This window comes from Macaca thibetana, chromosome 4 (assembly GCF_024542745.1).
Source record: "Macaca thibetana thibetana isolate TM-01 chromosome 4, ASM2454274v1, whole genome shotgun sequence".
NCBI classification, from domain to species: Eukaryota; Metazoa; Chordata; class Mammalia; order Primates; family Cercopithecidae; genus Macaca; species Macaca thibetana.
In genome coordinates, this window is record NC_065581.1 from 26,312,501 (window position 1) to 26,323,905 (window position 11,405).

An 11,405-nucleotide genomic window follows, 5' to 3' on the forward strand; every position below is an offset into this window, starting at 1 on the left:
TTTTTTTTCCAGACCAGTAATCTGTTCGTAATATGGCTATAGGCTTAGGCTACTACTAAGAAAACAGTAAATAAGAAATAGGAAAAAGGCTATTTGGGGTACACTTCTCCTATGTAATATCTGTCACTATGTATTGTGTGAATGTGTACAGTAAATACATAACAGAACGTCTGCTAATATTTCAAATGTCATGTTTTAAAGTTATTGTAAGTTATAGAAATTTAAACACTTCTGAAGAAATAAACGTACTTTCCCTTTTCTCCATGTTGTAATTTGCTAATTCATAATCTGTAGGGGGTCTGGAGCCACATGTGGGGAAAAAAACGGCACATTCATGCACATTTTCAGATACTACTATTAGGGAGTTCACGGAATATCTAGCCTTCTCTGATGTAATGGTTCATTCCCTGTATGAATTTGGGAGAGTAACTGCATTCAGGTTTTCTGCCTCTGGAAATCAAGTGACTTCTTCCGTGATTTGCAGGGAGGGTTGAGGAAATCGTAGAGATCCAAGGAAATTCTATGGAATCGCTTTAGCCTGGAAGAGCTGATCCAAATATGAAGCAGGTAAACTTAGATCATCCACTCAAACCAGACTAGGTCTCTGCGAAGATCTGCTAAGCTTCCGAGGGTTGGAGAGACAGATATGGATGAAAAGATAAGGCCGCAGGTGTGGGAGTGAGAATGGAGAGAAGTCCAGGAGGGTTTAACAATAGGGATGAGTTGCTGAAGAGTATAATTCAGAATATTTGCAATAAAAGAGTGAAAACGTCTCTATAAACCCAGAAATAAGCCCCAAAATACTGTAACATATTCCTGCGTATATCTGCCTATTAAAAAAAGAGAAGGGGGGGCGTTTTGAGGAGGCTAAGGCTAAAGTAATTGAGTATACAAGTGCCTAGGAGAAGCAGGAAAAGCAACTTTTTCCCCCCTGTAATACGTAATGTACTCCCCGCCATACAGTTATCTGAGCCAGCGAGCTAAAAACCGTTGACCCCGACGTGATTTGAACACGCAACCTTCTGATCTGGAGTCAGACGCGCTACCGTTGCGCCACGAGGCCTACGAGGGACTTACTTTTTATTTACCTGTCATTCTGATTCATGAAAATAATTTTGGTACTGGTGAAGACCAGGCAGCTATTAACAGACACAAAATAATGACTAGCTGCCCTCTCGGTAAAATTGCTGTCCACCCAATCACTGATTTTCTCTGCCTCCGAATTGCTTCATTTTCACCTTTTCTTGTTTATATCCTTCCGTTTCTTACCTAGTTTTCTCCGTATATTCCAAATATGGAAGTTTTGGGAGTTTCGTTGTTTTTATCTTTTTAGAAATACATTCTGTTGAAGGTCAGTCGCTTTGGAATGGGGTTGTAGAGAGGAGGTAGTGAAGCGGGAATAATGAGGATCCTTCCTCCCCCGACTCCTCATTAAAGAACGCTGATCAAGGTGAGTTTTAAATTAGTTTCCAAAGTTGACTGCAGGTCACAACCAGTGTTTCCGTTAACGAATTCACGCGAGGGCTGGCAGGTTGTTTGTGCTGCATCTTTTCTGCGAGATAAAGGCGCCTCCCTGTAGCCTCCGTTCTCAGCTGATGAGAGAGTTGATTTCATACACCGACAATTCTTCAGAATCAAGATCACTGGATCTGAAACTGACCCTAAAAAGAATAAGAAATCCTGTCATCAGGAGTGAGTGGGTTATTCTGGCACTGTGTTTTGTTTGGCTGGTTAAAGAGTCTGCCTTGGGTAACCAGAGATCGGAATTTTCTAAAGTCAGCAGGGTTTGTCTGGGGACCTCGAATTTACATATAGACGATCTCCGCAAATAATGCAGGGGCCGCTTTGAACTCTTAGGAAAAGATATTCCAAACAGTGGTCCCCTGCTATAAAACACGCATCTTAGGCCGGGCGCGGTGGCTCAAGCCTGTAATCCCAGCACTTTGGGGGGCCGAGACGGGCGGATCACGAGGTCAGGAGATCGAGACCATCCTGGCTAACACAGTGAAACCCCGTCTCTACTAAAAATACAAAAACTTAGTCGGGCGAGGTGGCAGGCGCCTGTAGTCCCAGCTACTCGGGAGGCTGAGGCAGGAGAATGGCGTGAACCCGGGAGGCGGAGCTTGCAGTGAGCTGAGATCCGGCCACTGCACTCCAGCCTGGGCGACAGAGCGAGACTCCGTCTCAAAAAAAAAAAAATAAAAAAAAAAAAAATAAAACACGCATCTTTCACTGAAAATTAAGGTCCCCCCCGCCGCCCCGCCCCACTCTTCCCCCCCCCACCCCCCCCCACTCCCCCCCCTCCCCCCCCCCCCCCCGGCTTGCTATGGACTAGAGAAAGGTTTCCCTTTCTTCTGAAAAATCCGTCCAAAGCCCAAGGGCTCCAGCTGGCAATTAAGGACCATAAACACTGAATTGAAGAAGTTTGTGTTTGACCTGTAGATATCATAGTAGCTTTGGTAGGTTGTGTGCTGTTATTCGACTGTTAACAAGCTAAGGTAGTCATTCTACCGGTTCGTGGAAAGAGATTGGGGGCTTGGGTGAGGGGTGCGTTGGGAATCAGGAGCAGTGGGCAACGAAATGAACGGGCGTTTCAGAATATAAATAACCGAGGGTTTAGGAGGATCTGCAGCAGCTTACAGAATGAAAGGATATTCCAGATTTGGTGTTGCCAGAGAATCCAGTGTTGACTGAGAATCTGCTGTTGACTGAAAGTTGAAATACATACTTTTCTCATCTATAAAATTGTAATAACAATAATATCCACCTCACAGGATTGTCGTGAGTTTATTTACATAATGTGCGCTAAAAGAGTTTATACATGCTTAGAACAATGCTTGGCACATCAATTGCTCTCAATAAATGTTACTATCACTATAAAGTTTGGTGAAATTCTTACTTTGTTTTTTTGTTTGTTTGTGTTTGTTTGTTTGTTTTGTTTTGTTTTGTTTTCAGAGACAGGGCCTCTCTCTCTCTCTCTCTGTTACCATGCAGTGGCTCCAACACAGCTCACTGAAGCCTCAACCTCCAGGGTTCAAGCCATTCTCCTGCCTCAGGTTTCCTAGTAGATGGGACTACAGGGCCACCACTCACAGCTAAAGTTTGGTGACATTCTTAAATGCATTTGCTCACACCACCAGCCTCATTCAGCAGAGAGTGTAGTAAAATTTACACTTATCATTTCTTGATTTCTTCCATAAATTTACATTTTGGTGTTAGCAAACAATTAAATACATTTGATCATTTTAGATGTTAGAATTTTTCTGTAACGAGGATAAAAAAAAAAAGTAAAAATGGTCATCATCCCAGGTTGCAGCTAAAATTGGACAAGACATTGACAGCATCCAGCTGTGGAGAAACCTGGAAATGATCACCAATTTAGATCAGCGACTGGAATGAAAAACTCAGTGAAATACTTTAACTTATAGAAGTTTATTCGCTCATTTTAATTGGTATTTAATGGTGATTCACAGCACAGCAGATTTCTGTCTGGTTATTTATAATGAATTGTTTCTAACATAACAGCTAATCTGGGCCCAGCATGGTGGCTCACTCCTATAATCCCAGCACTTTGGGGTGCCAAGGCGGGTGGATCACTTGAGGTCAGGAGTTCAAGACCAGACAGGACAACATGATAAAACCCCACCTCTACTAAAAAATTCAAAAATTAGCCAGGTGTGCCTGTGAGTCCAGCTACTTCGGTGGCTGGCTGAGGCACAAGAATCACTTGAGCCCATGAGGTGGAGATTGCAGTAAGCCAAGATCATGCAACTGCACTCCAGCCTGGGTGACAGAGCGAGATCCTGTCAAAAAAAAAAAAAAAAAAAAAAAAATTATGAAGGTCTGTTTCTTTTCCCATCAGAAACACAGCTAATCTACATTTCCCAGCCTCCCTTGTACTTAGATGTGGCCATGTGGCTGAGATACGGACAATGAAATGTGGGAAGAAGTCTTGGTTTAGGAAAACTTCTCATGAGTGTTCCTTTCTCTTTCTGTTGGTCAAATGCTGAAAATCCAGTGGAGAACTCCATGATCCTAGAGCCAAAGCCACTCAATGATCTCTTGGTGATTGCTGGTAAGACCAACCAGAAAACCTGCATTAGATGTTGCCTGAGGGAAAAAAGGCATTTATTGAGTTTAAAAACTGAGACTTACAGTTAAAGCTGTGTTATAGCAACTCCATTATATAATAACACAAGTGTTATAGCTAACGGTATCACTAGCTGCTATTCATAACTAATATAACAATGCTTTATTTCCCCTTGCTCATTTGTCTCCCATTTTTTAGTGCATAAACTAATCTCATAATTACAGTCTTCTCATAAAACACCATGTAATAAGGTAACTAGAATCATTAACATGTACATGATAAACATATGGCAGAAAATACAATTTTCCAAAATTCTAAAAATTATTATCTCATTTAATAATGCACCATTGTTTTGTAAATTAATTAGGATATCTCCCGCACTTTACTTTCTCACCTTAAAAAACCAAGCTGAGCAGATATATATAAATAGATAATACTCTTTAGTAAATGCAATACAAGGCTGAGCGTGGTGGCTCACACCTGTAATCCAAGCACTTTGGGACGCCAACGCACACAGATCCCTTGAGCCCAGGAGTTTGAGAACAGCCTGGGCAACATGGCACAACCCCATCTTTACAAAAAATACAAATATTAGTAGGGCATGGTGGTGCACACCTGTAGTTCTAGCTACTCAGGAGGCTGAGGTAGAAGGATTGCTTGAATCCAGGAGGTCGAGATTGTAGTGAGCCAAAATCGTGCCACTGCACACTCTAACCAGGGTGACAAAGTAAGACCCTGTCTCAAAAAAAGAAAGAAAGAAAGAAAGCTGGGTGCGGTGTCTCACGCCTATAATGCCAGCACTTTGGGAGACTGAGGTGGGCGGATCATGAGGTCAGGAAATCAAGACCACCCTGGCTAACACGGTGAAATCCCATCTCTACCAAAAATACAAAAAAAAAAAAAATTTGCCGGGTGTGGTGGCACGCACCTGTAATCCCAGCTACTCGGGAGGCTGAGGCAGGAGAATCAATCGCTTGAATCTGGGAGGCAGAGGTTGCAGTGAGCTGAGATCGCGCCACTGCACTCCAGCCTGGGTGACAGAGCAAGACTCCGTCTCAAAAAAAAAAAAAAAAAAAAGAGTAAACGCAATACTACCTTAAAAATGTTATATTAATGTGGACTTCATTCTAGGTATAATCTTATTTTAGCTTGACTCAGATTTCTTCCCACTCTCATCAAAGTAAATATATTTTTAAATTTATTTTTTAAGAAATTAGTAAATTTCAATCCCACATTTGTTTTTTGTTGAATTCCTTACTGTCTTGGTCATTCCCAGATGGGTGTACTGGTAAATGTTTAACGATCAACTCTTGAGGGAAAGACGCTATCTTAGCAAGTGATGCTTCCAAATTCTCTCACCATAACTGATTCAAACTACAGATGCAGAGTCACTGAATGTTAAATTGGGAAGAGATGTGCATAGTTGGCTCCTGTGAGCCAGTACAAGGGGCTCTATTGTGCCACCAATGTCTAGTCTATAGTTTTCTCAACAGTAATGACACTTAGAATAAACTAAGTGTCTTAGTCTGTTTGTGTTGCTACAAAGGAATAACTGAGGCTGGGTAATCTTAAAGCAAAGAGGTGTATTTGGCTCGTGGTTCTGCAGAATGTACAAGAAGTATGGCACCAGCATCTGCTTCTGATGAGGGCCTCAGGAAGCTTCCACTCATGGTGGAAGGTGAAGGGAAGCCAGTATGTGGAGATCGCATAGTGAGACAGAGAAAACGAAAGAGAAGGAGATGCCAGGCTCTTTTTAACAACCAGTGCTGTGAGAACGAAGAGTCAGAACTCACTCCCTCCAGTGAGAATAGCACCAAACCATTCATGAAGCACCTGCCCCCATGATCCAAACACCTCCCCCAAGGAACTGCCTCCAATATCAGGATCACATTTCAGCATGAGACTTGGTGGGGTCTAACAAACCACATCCAAACCATAGCACTGATGTTTATTAAGCATTTATTATGTGCCAATAATATTTATCTGAATTTTTATATGCTGACATATAATATATTCCATCTTTACAATAAGCCTGTGAGGTTGGTGCTGAAAACGTAAAAAATTGCCCAACATGTAGAAACTAAAAGCTAGGGCAATTGAACATACACAATTTTGACACACAAAAAAATTGTTTTTGTTTATGTTGTTGCACAGTATAAACAATGATCACACAAGGCCGTTGTGTTACCTGAGGTGGAACAAGATGAAGACAAGATCAATCCATAACTACATATGACACAGGAAAGAAATAAGGACACTCTACACCCATAAAAAAAAGTAAATACCCCTTTTCCAGGATAGTAGAGTGACTGTGATTTCTTACCAATGACATCCCCAGCCCCACTTTAATTCTTCTCCTGCCTCCTAAATAAAAATTCAAAAAAGTGACTCACACTCAGTTACTGAACTGCTCCACTTCCTGACCACACCCAGTCCAGAGCTGATATTTGATTCCCTTACACTCTCCTTAGAATAGTAAGCTTCTCCCAACCCCCCCTTACCTAGATGCCTTACTATTCCACTAGTGTTCATTCTCTCTTGCTATAGCAAGTTTAATAAACCTAGCTTTGTTTGACCACAGGTGTGTTCCTAGAGGTCTTTGGTCAGCAGACTTTAACAGTGTCAGTAGTTTCATTTTACAGAAGAGAAAATTAAAGTTTAAACTGAAGAGCTAGGGAGCCTCTTGTTTGAGATAAGATTTCATACAAGAGATCACTTTACCTTCCTGCAAGGAGCAGATGATCTAGGCTGAACTTATAAGACATCGTCACAAAGAGCAAAATGAACTGGCTGCCAAGATAAGAATTCACAGATGGGTAACCCAGAGATTAAAATAGCCACAACAAGAAGCTATTATCACCCATAAGGATGGAGGGGCAGCGGGAAGAGCCCATGTTAGAGCCCAGAGTGGGAGGTAGAAGGGTGACAGTGGTCCGCAGGAAATGACCCATCAGGAGCTAGAATTCCAAGGGGAGAATCTCAAATCTTGAAATGGATGCAGCTATTGTAGGCAATGCTACAGGAAGCAGAAAGAAGGAATATCCTGGCCTCAGAGTTCCTCTTGAATTCCAACCTTTTGTCATTCTTCCATTGGCTAACCCTACCCAGAAGCCAGAAGGTAAGGATGCTCAGAGCAGAGGAAGGATGGGGAATGAATCTGACAACAAAAAGCCAACTTGATTTACAAGACAACTTGATCGACACCTCCCAATTATGATCAAAGTATTAAATCTACTGAAAATGTTTTAATGCAGGCGGGAGCATGCCTATAATCCCTGCACTTCAGGAGGCCAAGGCGGGTGGATAACTTGAGGTCAGGAGTTCAAGACCAACCTGGCCAACATGGTAAAACCCCTTCTCTACTAAAAATACAAAAATTAGCCAGACAAAGTGGCATGCACCTATAGTCCCAGCTACTCAGGAGGCTGAGGCACAAGAATCACTTGAACCCAGGAGGTGGAGGCTACAGTGAGCCAAGATCATGCCATTGCTCTGCATCCTGGGTAACAGAGGGAGACTCCATCTCAAAATAATAATAATAATAATAAATTCATAATAATAAAAATGTTTTAATGAATGTATAAATGAGTCTTCTCATTAGAGTTTGCTCTTTGAACTAATTCCTTCTAATATGCAGATTCTAATCATAAGAACTCCAGTATAACACAGGGTTATATTTAATATGTATTTATAGAAGTGCCTAAGTTTTATAGCATAAAATCACAGGGAACAACAAATTACAAATACTCAATTAAAAAAAGTTTTCTTTTCTTTTCTTTTTTTTTTTTCTCCCTCTGTTGCCCAGGCTGGAGTGCAGTGGCCCAATCTCGGCTCACTGCAGCCTCCGCCTCGTGGGTTCAAGCAATTCTTCCGCCTCAACCTCCTGAGTAGCTGGGATTACAGGTGCACGCCACCTCACCAAGCTAATTTTTGCATTTTTAGTAAAGATGGGGTTTCACCATGTTGGCCAGGCTGGTCTTAAACTCCTGACCTAAGTGATCCACCCACCTCAGCCTCCCAAAGTGCTGGGATTACAGGCATGAGCCACAGCGCCCGGCCAAAAAGTTTTCTTTTCTAAGACATAATTATCAAGTATATAAAACATTCCATATCCCAGGTATAAAAACAGTAGTAATTCACTTATGAAAGAGTGGCATTTTAATAGTAGGACAGTTTGATGGTTTAGTAATAGGATTTTTGTTGGTTTGTATTCAATATAAAACACTTTAACAAAAAAGCCAGGCCATGATAAGCTAAAGGTCAGTTACTTCACTAGATTTCCTTTCTTTGAGCAAAAAACTTTTAAAAACTTTTTTTGTAGAGTTGAAAAACCAGGCCTCAGAAAACATCTCAAATATCCAACAGTCATTAGGGTAGATCAAGGGTCAGGAAACATGCCTGCAGGCCAGATGTGGCCTACTACCTGTTTTTGTACTGCCTACAGCTGTTTTTACATTTTTAGATTGCTGAATATAAATTAAAAGCAGAATAATCATCTGTGCCACATCAACATTATATGAAATTCCAATTTCATTGCCCATAGATAAGGTTTTACCGGGACATAGCCATGTCCATTCATCTATGGCTGCACTATAAGAGCAGTTATGAAAGACATAGGAGGACCTGCAAATCCAAAAATGTAGCAGAAAATATAAAGAAAAAAAGAGTTCAGGCCTTTGCACCAGAGGAAGGTGTTTTCTTGCAGACAGAGGCAGCTGTTCCCCTTGGCATCAGATGCATCTCCAGAATTTCTTTCTTATTCTGGTGTTAGCACAGGTATCAGTAAGCAGAAAGGTTCAGAAACTTCCAAAACATACTGTTGCCCAAGGTCACAGCCTGTGGGATACCTGAACTTGGGGTGTCCCCTAGTTCCAGCTGACTCCTCTGCTTGTCATCTTCACTCCCTCTGCTCAGTTTCCCAGCTGTGATGAGGCCCAGCTGGAGCTCTGTGCTTGAGCTCCACAGTCCCCATTGTATCCTTGTAATAGTATGATACATTCCTTTTTTCTTCTCCTTAATTGAGTTTGAGTTGCATTGTTAGAAACAAAGTATTAGGATATGAAAACTCAACTTTTGTGTATGTGTATATGTATGTTACTTTAGAAAAAACATTCTTTCCATTTTGCAGGGAGGGTAGGCCAGTCAGCAGAAAAGTAAACAGGCTCTTTTGTGGTTCTAGATCAGTGATCCATCCATCCATTCATTTATTCATTCAACAAATATTTATTGTTGGCCTAATATGTGCGAAGCACTTTTCTAGACCCAAGGGATACTACAGTTAACAAACCAATGAAAACAAACAAATTCCTCTGTGGGTGTTACTATGCCTGGATATGATCCTAGAGACAATCGTAGCCATCTTGTGACCATGAAGGGAGCTAAGCTGATGCATTACATTAACCTTGCAAAATGTAAAGATGGAAAGAATCTGGGTCTTTAATGAGGATACATTGGAATTGCCCTCTGTGTTGTCAGGGTTATAATGCAAACAATCGAACGCACTTCAGATTGTTTACACAGGAAAAGGTTTTTTTTCTTTACTTTTTTTTTTTTTTTGTAGTTAGCTATTTAATGAGGTTCTTAAGACATTTAGAACACCAATTTGTGAGGATAAATTCCATTCGTCAGGGCAAACACAGATCGCAGGTAGCCCTGGAGCTGAGGAACAGCTTTGATTTTTGGTAAAATTTGTAAGTCCACAGCTTTCTGATCAATCTTGCGCTGCTCTGTAATCTCGTATTTCTCTTTTTCTGTGTCGAAGATCTCACCTTCCTGGTGTCTGGGCTTCCGCAGCTTCTTCTTCTTGAAGTAAGCATCAGTAAGATGTTTTGGGATTTTTACATTGCTGATATCGATTTTGGTTGAGGCAGCAATGACAAATTTCTGGTGTGTTCTTCGTAGAGGAACTCGATTGAGGACCAGATCCAGTCACAAGTAACAAGCCACTAGCCAGCTGCTTCAGGAAAACCACCATCTTGCCCCTGTGGCGTCCAGTGAGGATGATCAGAATGGTCCTGGGGGCAATGCTGGCTCGCAGTTTTCTCACGTGCTGACTGAAGGGTTTTTTGCCGTGGCTCAACAGCTTTCGAGGCACATCTTCAGTAGGATAATATCTAGGCATTTTGTGAAGTTTAGCCACCCGGGTACCGCCATTCTTGTCACCACCAACTGTTTAGTAAGAGTTGCAAGAACCTTCTCCTTTTTCTTTTCAACCTTGGATTTAGCGGCTGAGTACTTCCTCTTGTACATGGTCTTTCTGGAATACATGGCAGATCAGGAATACCTGCAAATTCCTCTGACAAGGACAGGGTTGCGGCTGCAATGGGGCTTCCCTTCTTGGGCTTCTTAGCCTTGAGGTTACCCTTTTTCACCTTGCCACCAGCATCAGCCTTCTTGGCTTCGGGTTTCTTCTCTTTAGTATCTGGCTTCTCAACTTTTTCACCTGCCATCTTGCAAGATCAGGAAAAGATTTTTTACAAGAAATTTTGTAACATTTCTATGTTGAGCCTTCAGATTGACTTCCAATGCCACACTGCAGAACTGGACCACTGAGGGAGCTGCTGGCTCCTCTAAAATCACTACAGTGTCACCACCACAGACTACAGCATCACTGCCACAACCAAGAAAACCGCCACGGTCAGAAAGCTCCCACCTGCTGCCAGCTCCAGAACCATGCAGCACCTGCATAAACACCAGTAAAACAGATGCCTTATGGCCTGCCTCTCAAGTCTTAAAAATCCATTATGGGTCACTGGAGACTGCTAACAACAGTACACAGGAGAACCAAACAACAGTTGAAACTGCAGAAATGCAGTCCCCGCCTCATTTCTATCCTCCAAATTCCATGTGACTATATCTGATTTGCTAGATATAGTTTGTTTAAGCTACATTTTTCTTCCAAATCACGACTGCCTGAGAAACTAAGAGATGTAGTTTTTTGTTTTCCTGCCTCTACAATACAGAAAAGATCACTAGGAGGAGGGAGAATGACTGTGGCATGCCACCTCACTAGAGTCTCTCCATGTCCTACCTGAGAACATCTTATGAATTGAGAAAACTCTTCATTATTGTTTAAGCCAATAAATCAATCTGACACTCCAGGGTATGGATTCAGTTCATGACAGAATTTAGGCCTTCTGAGCCCCAACCCTGTTCTCCCATACCTACCACTCCTCACTAACTTTGGTTTTCATACCCCTCCCTTCCCTCATGTGTGGTAGTCACAATATTCAACTAAAGAGCTCAGAGATGAGACTTTCCAGAGAAGAGGGTATCACAACCAAGTTAAATCTATAGAGGTCTTCCTTAACAGACA

The 11,405-nt window shown here is 41.8% G+C and overlaps 1 long non-coding RNA gene, 1 other non-coding gene and 1 pseudogene across 4 annotated transcripts in view; all 3 read right to left on the reverse strand.

Moving 5' to 3' along the window:
- LOC126953556 (uncharacterized) overlaps nucleotides 1-1,737 on the reverse strand; it is a 17,475-nt gene extending 15,738 nt beyond the window's left edge. For both annotated transcript variants that reach the window (XR_007725245.1, XR_007725244.1), the window contains exon 1: nucleotides 1,270-1,737. This is a non-coding gene — a long non-coding RNA (uncharacterized LOC126953556). The remainder of the gene's footprint in view (nucleotides 1-1,269) is intronic.
- On the reverse strand, nucleotides 992-1,063 carry TRNAW-CCA (transfer RNA tryptophan (anticodon CCA)). Its single transcript has one exon. It is a non-coding gene; the product is annotated as a tRNA-Trp (tRNA).
- A 7,894-nt stretch (nucleotides 1,738-9,631) lies between the features above and the next one.
- Nucleotides 9,632-10,563, reverse strand: LOC126953498 (60S ribosomal protein L6-like; annotated as a pseudogene). Its single transcript, XR_007725239.1, has one exon. The product of XR_007725239.1 is annotated as a 60S ribosomal protein L6-like (transcript).
- Between the last annotated feature and the right edge of the window lie 842 nt (nucleotides 10,564-11,405).